The sequence below is a fragment of the Schistocerca gregaria genome, chromosome 3 (assembly GCF_023897955.1).
Source record: "Schistocerca gregaria isolate iqSchGreg1 chromosome 3, iqSchGreg1.2, whole genome shotgun sequence".
Classification (NCBI taxonomy): Eukaryota; Metazoa; Arthropoda; class Insecta; order Orthoptera; family Acrididae; genus Schistocerca; species Schistocerca gregaria.
In genome coordinates this window covers 774,650,363-774,667,250 of record NC_064922.1, presented here as the reverse complement: position 1 = coordinate 774,667,250, position 16,888 = coordinate 774,650,363, and positions in this window count along the sequence as shown.

The window sequence follows — 16,888 nt, the reverse complement described above, 5'->3', positions numbered from 1 at the left end:
CCCTTGCAACTACTGAAAAGGCTGCTGCCCCTCTTCAGGAACCACACGTTTGTCTGGCCTCTCAACACATACCCCTCCGTTGTGGTTATCCCTACGGTACGGCTATCTGTATTGCTGAGGCACGGAAGCCTCCCCACCAACGGCAAGGTCCATGGTTCATGGGGGGGGGGGGGGGGGGGGGGCCATTAACTTAACAATATGAAATGGAGAGTAGTGAAAGCTTAAACATTATTTTGTTCTTGCCATAAACTGGACTTCATTATATACAAAACACCAAATTCCACAAAAGCTGTTCTTCCCCCTTTCTGACATGTTATCTATATTATTAATATTATTATTATTGTTATTATCGACAGTGACTGAAATTGTATAAATCTGTTGAAAAGCATAATTGTTTTACAGCGGATGCTATTAGTTTTTCATTCTGATAATTACCTTAATTTAAAAATTTGTGAACTCTGAGAAGTATATCTATGAGCTGCCCCTTGTAAGAACAGATCTTTTATCATGTTTATTTACTTTAATGAATAGGATGGAACTCCTTCCTGTCACCAATAAGTGTTTCAATGTTGGAAGAGTAGGCAGTGGCTGCTATTGGAACACAGTTGTCCAAGTGTTAATTAGTTAATCTGTTTCTGTACTCATATTTTTTATAAATTTCATACTATAGAAATGAAGTTCACACAGATATTTGGAGCTGAGCATTGCTTACACTTTGAGACCAACATGGATAAAAATTGAGTACTTTTCTTTAGGAGCAAGAGTCAACATATTTTTAGAGCTTAAAGAAAGTGATTTTAAGGCTAAACCATTTTGAAAATCAGTCAGTCCCAAAACTTGAGACTTTTGTCTTTCATGAGCAAGTGCTCTACCAACTGAGCTAACCAAGCACAACCTGTCCTCACAGCTATACTTTGATACTTCCTTTCAAACTTCACAGAAATTCTTGTACAAAACTTACAAAACTAACACTCCTGGAAGAAAAGATACTGTAGATGCATGGCTTAGCCACAGTCTGGGGGATGTTTTCAGAATGAAATTTTGACTCTGCAGTGGTTTGAGTACTGATATGAAAGTTTCTGCCAGACTAAAACTGTGGATTAGGCTGAGATTCAAAGCCAGGACCTTTGCCTTTCACGAGCATGTCCTCTACCGACTGAGTTTCCTATATTTGGACAGTACTGCAAAGCAGAGTGATTATGTACATGTAAATAAAAGCTATTAAAAAAAAAATAAAGTTCATTTTTGCCTCCACCCTACAACTACATTAATGGTGAAAGGAGAAAAGGTACTGGCACAATTAAAGCTATGCAGACCTGGCGTTAGTTGTGCTTGTGTAGCTGAGTCAGTGGAGTGTTTACCTGCAAAGGGCAAAGACCCCAAGTTTGAATCTTGTTCCAGTACATAGTTTGAACCTGCCGATATGTTTCATATCACCACACATGCTGCTGTTGAGTGAAAACTGCATTCTCAAATTGTACCCCAGATTGTTGTTAACCCATATCCCAGCAATAACTTCTTTTCAAGGAGTGTTACTCTAGCAAGGTTTGTAGGAGAGCTAGTGTGAAGATTGTGAAGATTGGAATATAAGAGGTGACGTACTGGTGTAAGTAAAGCTATGAGGACAGGTCATGAGTCACACTTCAGTTAGCTAGTTGGAAGAGCAATTCCTTACGAAAGGCAAAGGTGCCAAATTTGAGTCTCAATCCATCACAGAGTTTTAATCTGTCAGCAAGTTTCTTATCAGCAAACACTCCTCTGCAGAGTGAAAATGTTTTTTTTTTCTTTTTTTCTTTTTCTTTCTCTTTTTTTTTCTTTTTTTTTTTTTTTTTTTTTAGTTCTGTTAGCATTTAGCTCTTATATGGAGAATGTTCACTTAAATGAGTTTGTATTCTATTGTCGGACACTTTTTCAATAACTTATGAAGCTACTGGAAGGAGTGACATAAGTCTAGGTTTAGAGGTGGCTTTTGAAGAGATCTGAAAGACTGTTATAAGCCTGTGATTATAGGTGGTTTCCTCATCTCCAGCATTGTAGATAGGTGTTACTACAGCATATTTAAGTCCATCAGAAGAAATGTCCCAAATAGTTCATTGATTATAAAGACTGCTTAAGGATAATCCTGCCAAGATAGTAGAAGAATTAATTATTCTATGACAAACACCATCATAATGAGTAGAATTACTACTTTTTAGTGAGCTGATGAGTTTTGTAATTGTTTAAGTGATTGTATTTCTGAAAATATTATCTGTTTGTCTAAGAGGACCTAGCAGTGAAGAAAAGCATGGAGAGTCATTGGGTGAGATGTCTGTTGCTATTATGAAAGGGTCATGCAAGCCAGTCCAATCTCCTGCATGTCAGCCACCACACACAGCCACGACTCCTGAAATTTTGGAATATGCATGCTCTCTCATTCGAGGTACTCATGGCTGCAAATGAACTCCTCCTTGTCCATGACAATTCATGGCCTCACACAAGTGTGCACACCCAAGAGGAGTTGTCAGCATTCAATCTGGGGGGAAGAATAGAGGAGCAGTTTTCCACCACAGAGCATGTGGCTGGCGGTTGCTACAGGGCCTTGGAAAGTGGCTAGCAATTATGTGGCTTTGGAAACCTCCTAGTGGAAGCTTCACAGGGCATCGTTTGGCTGTGTCTGCATACTTGGAGGAATTTATATGCCAAAGAAAAATTGATTAATATAGAATTAAGAGTGACACGAAGGTGTGAGATGGCACTCATGGACAGACAAATATGTACTTCTAAATTATCTAGACATGCCACCAAAAAATGTAATAGTTTATAGGTTATTGTTGTCTTAAAAATTGTAAATTTATGAAAGTTCAAAAGCTAATATCTCGGCAATGCTTTGACCAATTAAGTGGGGGCTCGAGCTAACTCTAAAACAACTTTTTTATCAAAAAATGGCGAACAGCATCAACCCCAACTATATAAATAGTTTCATCATTTTCAGCGAATTTTTACAGTGGATAGTGCCCAGTACCATCATAATGCAGAGTTTCTCATCCCAGATTGTCTTAACATAACAAGCTCAGTAGGCAGTGCAGGATTGCGTTTGGAAGTGCAGAAAATTGAGAGAAATGCATTGCCAATCTTTGAGCAGGACTCTGAGTCCAATGATGACCACCAAAGCAGGAGTTGGAATGCCGCTAGCTACTAAAGATCAATACGTTGACTTTGCCGCAGCACTATTGAGCTGGGGCTGCTTCCACCACCAACCTGCAAGCCATTCCACAGCCACATCACACCACACCTCACTGCATGGCAGCCAACAGCATGAGGCAGTAGTGTGCAGTGACCAGTACCATCATAATATGGGGTTCCTCATTCAGGATTGTCTTATCTCAACAGGCTCGGTAGACAGTGCAGGATTGCATTTGAAAGTGATGAAGACTGGGAGAAATGCATTGCTGATCTCCGAGCAGGACACTGAGTCTAACGTTGACCACCAAAGCAGGCAGTCTTCACAAAGCTAAGTGTTGGCAGTACGCACATTAATTTCCCAGTGTTCTATCTCACAGCCAGTTTAGCTTTAGAGTCTAAATTCAACAAGATGGTGATAAAGAAGTCATCTTGTTATGCTGAGTCTATAGGGAGTGGGAGTGAGCCTCAGAGCCCACATGGACAGGTAGAAGAAGTAGAAGCTAGTGTAGTGGTTAAGCTCAGATAATTAATGAGCCAAGTGGGGAAATTCAGAACTGAATTAAAAATTGATATGGAGTGTTTCAAGACTGAATTAAGAAAGGAAATGGGGGATATGGGATCAAAAATCAGAGTATTAAATCATCAATTAGGGGTTTATCAGAAAAAAATGAGGAGGCAGAAGTAAATATGAGTGCCAAGCATTCCATTCTTCCTTACTACTTGTTACACTGCTTTTGCTTTGCCTAAAACTATTAAAAGATCCACCATTTTTCTCTCACTATTATTTTCCCATGTCATGGTCCTATTTCCTGCATGTTCCAAATTGGATCCTGTTTGGAACAAATCTCAGTTTAAACAATTTTGTCCCTGTGGTCCCCTTGCACTAATGTATCTCTCCCATCTCTCTGTTCCTGCATTGGCCTTTGATCACTCCAGTTTCCATTTCCTCATGCACCTCTCTGGTACCTGACATCATCATTTAAATCTTTCCCTGCTACCCCTCAAAGTTTCATATTGAATTCTATCTCTATTTTCTCCCAAATTACCATTCTGACATCCTTTCCTGCTCAAATTATGGTGGTTAGTGCCCCAACTGTCATTATTTCTTCTCTCTCCATTATTCCTCTGATTATTCCCTGAAATTGACTTACAGGACAGTACCTGGTCCATTCCATTAACAAAATCCAAGAAATTTTCTGTAGAATCTGTTGGACAATGTATCAATTCCCAAGGCACAGCTGGCCGCGGTGGCCGTGCAGTTCTAGGCGCTGCAGACTGGAACTGTGGGACTGCTACAGTTGCAGGTTTGAATCCTGCCTCGGGCATGGATGTGTGTGATGTCCTTAGGTTGGTTAGGTTTAAGTAGTTCTAAGTCCTAGGGGACTGATGACCTAAGATGTTAAGTCCCATAGTGCTCAGAGCCATTTGAACCATTTTTGAACCCAAGGCACATCTTTGGGTAACGTCCTCCTTAAAGTAGAAATCTCAGTCAAAATTCCCAATGGCCTACCCAAATGTACCAACCTTCTTAATTCCTTCTGACAAAATCTTCTCATAGTTTGCCTACATCCACAGTAAACTGGCACATTCAAAAAATCATTCTGTAATCTAAATTTTTTTGCTTGGCTCAAATACCTGCTTAGAAACATATGTTCATATATACTATATGATTTAAATTGTTCAGTAGATTGATTTGGCCATGTCTGAGCAGAACACTCCAACAATCTTTTTACCAATTTAATTTTGCTGTTGCCATTCATAACATCAATAAAACAATCCTTGTATGCTGCCAGAAAGTCTACAGCATGATACTTTCTTTCCCCAGAAAAAGTCTTACCACTGGTTACTTTTACCATATTCAACCCCATACTACAGTTAGCCCCACACAGTTCTAAGTTGTTTAATCTACTCTTAAATTTGTCAATTTCTACAATACTCTTTCAGTAATAGCAGCCAAACTATAAATTTCCTTTCTTAGATCGCTAACTGTCCCTGCCAGTTGACCTAGTAATAAAGGTCTTCTGATCCACATCAATCAAAGCTTGCCTTGTCTCATCATTTCTTGTGTCACACAACTGCCTATCTGAATCAGTTCCACCCCTTAATTCAACAGCAACTGCATCAATCTTGGCATTCATATTTCCTTCAACTTCCTCATTTTTTCTGATAATCCCCCCAACTGATCGTTTAATACTCTGATTTTTGATCCCATATCCCACATTTCCTTTCTTAATTCAGTCTTGAAATACCCCATTTTTTTGTAGAAGAGCTTTTATTTACATGTACATAATCACTCTGCTTTGCAGTACTGTCTAAATATAGGAAACTCAGTCAGTAGAGGACATGCCCGTGAAAGGCAAATGTTCTGATTTTGAATCTCAGCCTAATCCATAGTTTTAGTCTGCCAGAAACCTTCATATCAGTACTCAAGCCACTGCAGAGTCAAAATTTAATTCTGAAAACATCCCCCAGACTGTGGCTAAGCCATGCCTCCACAGCATCTTTTCTTCCAGAAGTGTTAGTTTTGTAAATTTTGTACGTGAATTTCTGTGAAGTTTGAAAGGTAGGAGACGAGGTAATACTGGAAGTATCAAAGTATAGCTGTGAGGACAGGTTGTGCTTGGTTAGCTCAGTTGGTACAGCACTTCCCCATGAAAGACAAAGGTCTCAAGTTTTGGGACTGATTGATTTTAAAAATGGTTTAGCCTTAAAATCACTTTCTTTAAGCTCTAAAAATATGTTGATTCTTGCTCCTAAAGGAAAGTACTCATTTTTTATCCATGTTGGTCTCAAAATGTAAGCAATGCTCAGCTCCAAATATCTGAGTGAACTTCATTTCTCAAGTATGAAATTTATAAAAAATATGAGTACAGAAACAGATTAACTAATTAACACTTGGACAACTGTGTTCCAATAGCAGCCACTGCCTACTCTTCCAACATTGAAACACTTATTGGTGACAGGAAGGAGTTCCATCCTATTCATTAAAGTAAATAAACATGACAAAAGATCTGTTCTTACAAGAGGCAGCTCATAGATATACTACTCAGAATTCACAAATTTTTAAATTAAGGTAATTATCAGAGTGAAAAATTAATAGCATCCACTGTTAAACAATTATGCTTTTCAACAGATTTATACAATTTCAGTCACTGTCGATAATAACAATAATAATAATATTAATAATATGGATAACATGTCAGAAAGAGGGAAGAATTGCTTTTGTAGAATTTTGTTGTTTTGTATATAATGAAGTCCAGTTTATAGCAAGAACTAAATAATGATTAACCATTCACTACTCTTTGTTTCATATTGTTAAGTTAATGGGAGTTTTCTAGCTTTTAATTTTCTTGAACATATGTACACTCCTGGAAATGGAAAAAAGAACACATTGACACCAGTGTGTCAGACCCACCATACTTGCTCCGGACACTGCGAGAGGGCTGTACAAGCAATGATCACATGCACGGCACAGCGGACACACCAGGAACCACGGTGTTGGCCGTCAAATGGCGCTAGCTGCGCAGCATTTGTGCACCGCCGCCGTCAGTGTCAGCCAGTTTGCCGTGGCATACGGAGCTCCATCGCAGTCTTTAACACTAGTAGCATGCCGCGACAGCATGGACGTGAACCGTATGTGCAGTTGGCGGACTTTGAGCGAGGGCATATAGTGGGCATGCGGGAGGCCGGGTGGACGTACCGCCGAATTGCTCAACACGTGGGGCATGAGGTCTCCACAGTACATCGATGTTGTCGTCAGTGGTCGGCGGAAGGTACATGTGCCCGTCGACCTGGGACCGGACCGCAGCGATGCACGGATGCACGCCAAGACCGTAGGATCCTACGCAGTGCCGTATGGGACCGCACCGCCACTTCCCAGCAAATTAGGGACACTCTTCCTCCTGGGGTATCGGCGAGGACCATACGCAACTGTCTCCATGAAGCTGGGCTACGGTCCCGCACACCATTAGGCCGTCTTCCGCTCATGCCCCAACATCGTGCAGCCCGCCTCCAGTGGTGTCGTGACAGGCGTGAATGGAGGGACGAAGGGAGACATGTCGTCTTCAGTGATGAGAGTCGCTTCTGCCTTGGTGCCAATGATGGTCGTATGCGTGTTTGGTGCCGTGCAGGTGAGCACCACAATCAGGACTGCATACGACCGAGGCACACAGGACCAGCACCCGGCATCATCTCCTACACTGGCCGTATACCTCTGGTTATCATCGAGGGGACACTGAATAGTGCACGGTACATCCAAACCGTCATCGAACCCATCGTTCTACCATTCCTAGACTGGCAAGGGAACTTGCTGGTCCAACAGAACAATGCATGTCCGCATGTATCCCGTGCCACCCAACGTGCTCTAGAAGGTGTAAGTCAACTACCCTGGCCAGCAAGATCTCCGGATCTGTCCCCCATTGAGCATGTTTGGGACTGGATGAAGCGTCGTCTCACGCGGTCTGCACGTCCAGCACGAACGCTGGTCCAACTGAGGCGCCAGGTGGAAATGGCATGGCAAGCCGTTCCACAGGACTACATCCAGCATATCTATGATCGTCTCCATGGGAGAACAGCAGCCTGCATTGCTGCGAAAGGTGGATATACACTGTACTAGTGCCGACATTGTGCATGCTCTGTTGCCTGTGTCTATGTGCCTGTGGTTCTGTCAGTGTGATCGTGTGATGTATCTGACCCCAAGAATGTGTCAATAAAGTTTCCCCTTCCTGGGACAATGAATTCACGGTGTTCTTATTTCAATTTCCAGGAGTGTAGTAAATCCTAATTCATGTATTAGTCAATGAATTAACTTCTTAGCTGAAAATTAGGCATTCTTACATTGCACCCACACAACAACTTACATTTATAATACAATTCTTTGTTTGATGTCCTCCTGTAGTAATGGTTATTTGATTTCATCACTCGCTGACAACATAACTGGACTGGGAGGCCCTACTTCCTAACTTTTCCTGGTAATTTTATTTTCTGTTAATGCTTAAAACAGGTTCAACAGAGTTCATATTGACACTGCACAGGAAAGCCGATTCCTGCACAGTAAACAACCAACTCCAAACATAAACTGACACTTGTGGAAATTATTAAATTCAAGTAGTACTACCTACCAAAACCATCTTTAACCTCCTCCTCCCTCCCCCCGCCCCCCTCAACCGATACTAGAGAGATAGTTTTTTGTGAATCTTCAGAGATTCATACAATGTGGGCCTACAGAACAGAGTTAGTTAGTTACTTGGTTACATGTTCCATTGCTCACTCGCATGGTACAAAAGCTCTTATGATGTGGAAAGTGTCAAGTGCACAATAAATGCACATATGATACAAGATTTTTCTTTATGTATATTACAGCACAGTGTTAATGATCAATAGTTCTATTATTTACCTCATTCCCTTAAATGGCACAACAAGCCTATACTATATTAATAGATTCATTTACTCCTATTCAAGAATTCATCTATGGTATAGATGGAGTTGACAAGGAGATATTGTCATGTATTGTCATTGCACATACAAGAGTGTGGAGCTAACTGCCTCGGGCCCGAACACATACAGCATACATACAGTTACAGAATATTTCAGTAAAGTGATTCTTGACATTTGTAGATATTTCTGGAGTGTACTTGGACCGAATATAGAAATTAAAATTTTTACAGTTACGGTGAGTTTTGCACTCATGACCATCCATGCAACAGTCTACTATCATAAACACTACATCACAGTAACTATTCTACTGAGCATCTTCTGTGACATTGCTCCCTCCTTTAGAGCACAGCGTCTCAGTGCTACATCCTCCTAGTCTGGAAATGAGTCATTGGTCCTGCATACTCCAACTCCAAATGACTGATGATCTTCTTACAACTTCCTTTGCTGGTACACTCTTTGTCTTCTTTCCGCTTGTTACCTGTCACTGGAGCTTTGAATTTCCCCTGGGTTGCAGGATCCTTATAGGGCTTCTTTCGAAAGACGTGGACCATACCTGATCTTTTGTCGTCTTGTGTCGGAGTTGAAATCTTCAACTTCATAGGTAACATCTGGCTACTGTTTTGCAATCTTATAAGGTCCAAAGTAGCGCCTGAGGAACGTCTCAGAGAGACAAGCCTTCTGAATGGGAGTGAAGATCCAGACGCGTTCACCAGGCTGGTAGACAACAGGGTGGTGGCTTGCGACTTATCTTCAGCGATCATTTTTTTGATCCTACAGCGTGCGCAGTCGAGCTAACTGCTGCGCTTCCTCAGCTATGATTAACACCTGGCCTATGTAGTCATCGTCCACGTCACCAGGATGCAACGGAAACACAGTGTCCATCGTTGTAGTCGCCTCACGCCCATGTACCAGAAAAAATGGCGTAAATCCTGTGGTGTCTTGTTTGGCGTTTGTAGGCAAACATCACGAAAGGTAGCACCTCATCCCAGTTGCTCTGCTCAACATTGACTAACATCGATAGCATGTCGGCCAAGGTCCTATTAAGGCATTTAGTAAGCCTGTTGGTTTGTGGGTGGTAGGCAGTCATCATGTGATGAGTAATGTTGCACTGACTGTTTATCTCTGTCACAAGATTTGATTGAAACACTTTCCCTCGATCTGTAATTAAGTATTTTGGGGCACCGTGATTTAATACAATGCCTATCAAGATGAATTTGGCTACCTCGGATACTTCGACAGTTTTCAGAGTTTTTGTAATAGCATAGTGTGTCAGATAACCAGTGCAAACAATAATCCATCTATTGCCACTAGCAAATGTTGGGAATCATCCAAGGAGGTCAGTCCCAACACGCTAGAAAGGCGTTTCGGCTGGTGGATTTGATATGAATCTGCTAGGTGGTTTCTGAGGAACTACCTTTCCCCTCTGGCTCTCTCGACAGTGCGACACACAGTGACAGATACTCCTAAATAAACCTGGTCAGAAAAATCTCTTGTGGATCCTATCATATGTCTTAATAAATCCTAAATGTCTGGCCTCAGGTGTGTCATGGAATTTTTGTAGAACATCTAAGTGCATGTGTTTAGGAATCACTGAATTTTCATCCATAGAGATACTGTCAAAATTTGCACATGGCCCATATCACAGCAAGACATTCTCTTTCTTTACTTGAGTAGTTTCTCTTGGCTTTTGTAAGTGACCTAGAAGCATAGGCTATAACCTTCCCTTTTGCATCCAAAATTTGCACCAGAACAGCACCAATCCCATAGCCACTGGCATCTGTATGTAGATCTGTAGGTGCTCTAATTTCATACAGTCAAAATACAGGTTCAGTCATCAGAGCTTTTTGCAGCACATCGGAAGAATCTTGTTGAGTACCACCCCAGATAAATTTAGCATTGGCTTTTAAGAACTCTTGGAGTTTTTGATAAAATGACAGGAAAAAGAACATAATCCAAGTAAGCTTCTCACATCACTAATACTGTTAGGAATAGGAAATTCCATTGGAGATCTCACCTTTTCTGGGTCTGGCTGCACACCTTGATTTGATACGTGTCCAAGTATTTTAATTTCTTTTTCTCCAAAGAGACACTTTCTTGAATCAAGTTTCAATCCACCTTGTTGGAGACACTTAAGAACGGCACTCAGTCTTTTTACGTGTTCATCAAATGTCTCTGAGAGCACTATAATGTCATCTAAATAGCAAAGACACATCATCCACTTTGGGTGACTTAGAAGATTATCCATCAGCCATTTCAAAAGTTGCTGGTGAATTACACAAACTAAACGGCATTACCTTAAACTCATACTGGCCCTCAGGGGTTACAGAAAATTCCTGTGGGCAACATTTTACTATTAAAAGACTCTTTTATGTGATCAGTGAAATTTTATGTTGCTGTCTCAGTGGAACACCATTTATGAAATCTGAACTGTGGTTTACTAAGTATACCATTACTGTTGTGTGGCTAACCACTCTTGAGTTCATTATTTTCTTGAAGATTTTTGAAAATGCTGTAAAGAAGTATACTGGCCCATAATTATTGACATCTGTGCTGTCCCTCTTTTTGCAGAGAGGCCTTTTAATGGCATATTTTAACCTGTCTGGGAAAATACCTTGAGTCAGTGATGCATTACACATGTGACTCAGAACATCAGCTGTAATTGCTGCACATTGTTTTGATATCTTAATCTGCTCTAACAGAACATTTATTTTTCAAAGCTTTAATAATTTTACTTATTTCACCAGAGGCTGTAAGGTGAAACTTATTCTGACTAAAGATTTTCAAAACTGACTGTTGCATGTACTGCATGGCTTTTTCTTTTGAATTTTTCTCACCAATTTTTCTAATACACTTAAGAAATGTTTCTTAAATAAATTAGGTACTTGTGTACTGTTTATCAGGATGCTATCATTCTCTTTAATAGTAATACTTCCTACCCAAGTGGTTACTTTTCCCTTCTACCAACATTCCACATAGATTTGATTGTGTTGCCGGAGTTGTTAATTTCTTCTCTAACATACATATTTTTTGATTTCCTTACAACTTTTCTTAGTGTACTGCAGTAATGTTTATAGTGTAAAATTGCTTCTGGATCTTTACTAGTTTTTGCTGTCTCATACAGTTTCCTTTTTCTTCCTGAAGACACTTTAGTACCTGTTGTAATCCAAGGTTTCTTTGAAAAGTGTGTGGTGTTACATTTAGTAATTTTCTTTGGGAAACAATGTTCAAAGAGGGATATAAATTTATCAAGAAATATGTTGCATTTATCATTAGCATTTGGCTCATTACATAAGTCTCCCCAATTAATATTTCTTAAACTTTCTCTGAAGTGGCCTGTAGATACCGAGTTGAGCAACCTCACACATTTGCTTAATGGTTTCTGAACTGTACATCTTGTAATGTTTTGTATGTTAATCAGTTGTGCGTCATGGTCTGACAATCCAGTTACCACAAGGAAAGCATGTGTTTGTTTTGCATCTCCTTTCTTTACAAATACATTATCTGTTATAGTGCTACTATCTTGAGCTACATGTGTAGGGACATTGACGACTGATTCTAAGTTATATGTTGTTAATAACACTTCTAGTTCACTTTTCCTATCAGAATTACTTAGAAAGTTTACACTGAAATCACCACAGATTAATAACTTTTTTTCTTTTTTGTCTGACAGACAGCATAATAGGGAGTCAAACTTTTATATGAATAGCTCCCAGTCTCCTAATGGGGATCTGTATACTATTGCTAATATCAACAATATATTATCCAACTGAAGTTCATATGCACAAACCTCAAAGTGCTCATCAACACAAAATTTGCTTATTTCTGCAGTTCTGTATTTACACCCTTGTTTATTGAAAATGGCAACTCCTACTTTATCCGTCCTAGATCTACAAGTGCAAGATGCTAAATTACACCCATTTATACTGGCACTATCCATACCCACAGTTACATGGTATTCAGACACATAGAGTATATCAATTTCATTTTTATTTTTTAGGTCATTTCAATGCACTAATAGCTCATCGACATCATTTTTTATTCCAATGATATTTTGATGAAGTAATTTGATACTGCCCTTAGCTTTGCCCCTATTTACTGTACATGAAGTTACTTTTATTCTATTTATCTTGATTGTTGTCTGTCTGGACTTTGGCTTTAACACAAAAAAACTTGTCTGCCGGGACCCTTTAACCACTGGAAACATGCCTTGTGTGACCGTGGACCCCCTCACAAATTCTGCTAACAGAGAAGCTAACTTATTTTTCCCCTTCCTATTCAGGTGCAGACCATGTGTAGTGTATCCCCACCTACCAATAGCATTTACTGAAAAAACACTTATGTGAGATTTTGGCAGTGTCTGGAGCATCCTGTTCAGCTCAGTGTTAACATGCCTTACAGCAGTGTTTACCCAGGGCTGATCATGGCGCTGAAAGACCTCCACAAATCCAACATTTGTGTGCTCAGTTTGTGCTCTTATTTTATCCAGGTCACTCCTAATACAGCATCTTGGATTCATATCCATGCTGTTTCCTGCTCCCTCAACCATAATTACCTGAATTTCCTTCTCATAGTCCCTGCATAGCTGACCTAAGTTTGTTTCACAAAACTTGTGACGTGGTACCCTGCACCTAATTCCTCCTGAAGCTGCTGGCCCACACCCCTCCCATGACTGCTCCCTATAAGCATAATTCTTCTTTTCCTATTCTGGTGTGATCCTGACCTGCCTTTTTTTCTTTCTTTGAGTTATATTCTGTTTCAAACTACTTTCAACTACATCTGGATGAGGCTGTTCCCCCACTTCAGATAGCAAGCCAAACTGATTTACTATTTGAATTTATGGAGTTTTTTTTCAAGTGTTTCCCTTTTTTGCCCTTTGCTTGCTACCTTTTCCCAGTTTCCAGCCTCTTTTTACTCTCTTAACCTGTACAATTCCAAGTTCACATTATCTAATTCAGCCTTAAGGAGACAAATTTTTGCCTCCTGTTCAGAAATTTTCTGTCCTTTGTACATAACCTACACTGCCATGGAAGAGGCTCATTTTCTACCCTCGTTTCCTCACCTCTACATTTTCCCTAATGAAACAATAACTTACAGTCTACACAGCACACCCCCTCTTTCAAATTTCTAAGACAACCACCACATTTTTCACACATGGTTTGAAAGACAAACTTAACACAAAAGCAAAGAATGAGTTGGCACAAGACCACAGCAGTTTCATAACCTGTACTAATCCATAAATAAACAGTAATATAAACAAACTTTTAAACTTACTTCCAAAAGTTTTAACTACCTAAACTCTGTATGATGTGCCATAAGATCAATAAATAACAGACGCATGAACAAATGCTTCACATGGGTTACTGTATGATGAAATCTCTAAACTTACTTTATTGTATCTCATTCAGAATCCGAAAACCTAAGATTTTTTATCAGTATAACTAAAACACATACTGATGATCACTCTAATATTACTACACAGTCAGTGAATTGGCACATCTGTGGAGTGTGCTACCACCTAGTGGGATTTATGCCAGTTGAACATGGATAAGGGTCTGCTGCAGTGTGCTACAGTTTGGTGACATTGACATAAACTTGTAGTCAAGTGATAAGGGCTAGCAGTGCACGGCATGAACCATGCACATTGTTTATCAAATCTGTATGTATTTGACCCATAAGGCAATTATGTTGCACCAGTTGTGCATGCCCAGAAACTCCTTAAAATGTGCACAAGTGAGGGTATGTTCATGATGTTAATACCAAGTTTCACTAAGTATACACAAGCAATGTAACACGGCTTGATAGATTTAGTGCTGTATATTTCAGATTAATGCATAACATTATGTTTAACAATATTCAAAGAAAAATAACCAATAAATCCAGAAAGTGTCAAAAGTTAGGATTTTGACTTGCTCTTATACTCTTACACAATAGGCATCACCCTTTGTCACATTTGTTATTTATTGCTAACTGCACTTGATTTTTTTCTCACATGCAATTCAATTTCACTTTCTTTTTCTTATATACAGTTTAGTTAAAATTCATTTCATATTTACTAGCAGTGTAATATTGTGGGGAATATACAGATGTACGATTTTTTAGAAAAGTTCTTATTTCTCTCCTAGTTTCTTTTTGTAGCTCACAGTAGGATTTAAAATAGTACAGTAGCTTAGATAGGTCACAAGTTTGATGACCAGTGTAACTGAAAATGAAGTTAATAACATACCCCTTTGGACAATATTTATAGAAATTATGAGAATAACTACATCCAAGGATTGAAAAGTTCTTGTAGCTACGTGGCAAGTAGCAACATTTGTAGTAAAGCTGCATGAGAAGTAGCAATGTACTGTAAATAGGACTCACTATTTACAGATGTAAGTATATATTTATTTGAAAAATACAATTACAATTGAGCAAATAGTCTACCATAGTAATGGATTAAATAGTCTTCTTCTTCGTGCAATAAATTAGAAAAAAGTTTAAGTTATGAACTGCCGATAACAGGTAAAGATAATGATAGTGCTGATGACAATAATAATGTCAAAAATGGAGATCAATCATTTTGAAAACAAACAGCAATGAAGATAGACTCACTGGCACTGAGTCCTGTGTGTTTGGTGGTTCAGTGAACAAACAGAAAAAAGGTGATTGTGCAGGTTATAAATGTATTTATTTCAACAATCATTTTTTTGTTTCTTTCTCATATTACATCAGTTTATCTGCATTTTCAAAATATTTTTATTGTATGAAAAACTTTTACATAATTCAGATAGCACACATACATGCCAAACAGTTGTCCATGCACTGCCAATGTTCAGAGTCTCTTCTGAACCTCTGTGAGTACGCTTATGGTGTTCTTCAGCATAGAGGGGCAAGGGGGAACATTGCTAGTAATATGAACATTTGCACTGGTGGAAGCACAGGCTCAAATATCAGTCAGATTGTGATGAGAATGCATGAATTGATACAAACCAAAAGACTGAAAGCTACAACGACAGCATTTAGCATGTTAGTATGTGCATGGAGTGATCTTCTTACTGTTGCTTAATGGTGTATTCAGTTATCTATTGTGCTTTTCTGTTCATATGCATATTCATTTGTTCCTGGGGTTTGTGTACAAAGAAGAGTAAACAGCATTTATTATGTTTTAGTAACAAATTTCTCAGCTTTAAGCTGGGAAGAGAAATGTGGAACAAAGAGGCTCATCCCGCAGCTCAAATTAAAAAAGTGTAAAATAGCTGCAATAAGACATTCTGCAGGTTTTTTAATGTAAATATATATAAAAGAAATAGCTGCATTTGCATCTTCATTTCTACAAATAAACTATTTTGCTTTCCATGGTTGCTGTTTGCTATGGGTAAAGAAACAAACTGGAGATGCAATGGTGTGTCTGATATAAGTTATCTAACACAGAAGTTTAAGAAGGAGAAGGAATATATTGCACATAAGAATGCTTATTTAAATTTATGAGAATGTGTAAGAACAGAAATTAGGCAACAGAATAGTCAAACTTTCAGATGGAACACAGAAGGACACAATGACAATGTAAGAAAAAAAAACAGTATGTTCTTTCCAAAATAATTGACTGTATTAAGTTCTGGACTGATTGTAAATGTGCCTTATATGGACATGGTGAAGCAGTAGAAACCAGCAATCCTAGCATATTCAGAAATATGTTTCACTTCAGCTTTAGCTGCAGTTGTAAGAGAGCACATGAACAATGTTAAAATCTTTAAGGGTACATCCAAGGATATACAAAGAATTTTTAGAGTATATGTCACATGTGTGGCATGAGAAAATTAATGAAGTAATAACTAAGGTAACAGTAGATGAAACTTCTGATGTGTCTTCTAAATTTTAATTGGTTGTAGTATTTCATTATCTGTTATCTACTGGAGAGCTTGTTGAAAGATTTTGGGCATTTTTTTTTTTTTTTAATTCATCTGATAATTATGCTTTCTCCTAAGTGGCTCACACTGAAAATCTCCTCACCAATGTTGTCCAAGAACAGGAAGAAAAAGTAACATCTTCTTTGGGGATTAAGGCACCATTAGTACCAATGTGAGTTAACATGACAGTGTTATGAGGCTATATCAAACAATATACTCATCTCAAGAACAACAGGAAGAGTGGCAACAAACTTTAATGCAATGTGCTTATGATTCAATGTGTGGTAAAGTAGTGGGTTGGATAAGAGTGTTAGTGCTTACACACCTGTAGCATCATTAAGGTGAGTGAGTAATATACCAACTCTGTATCTCTATTGGCAAATGATTGTGTGTGACTGCAATTA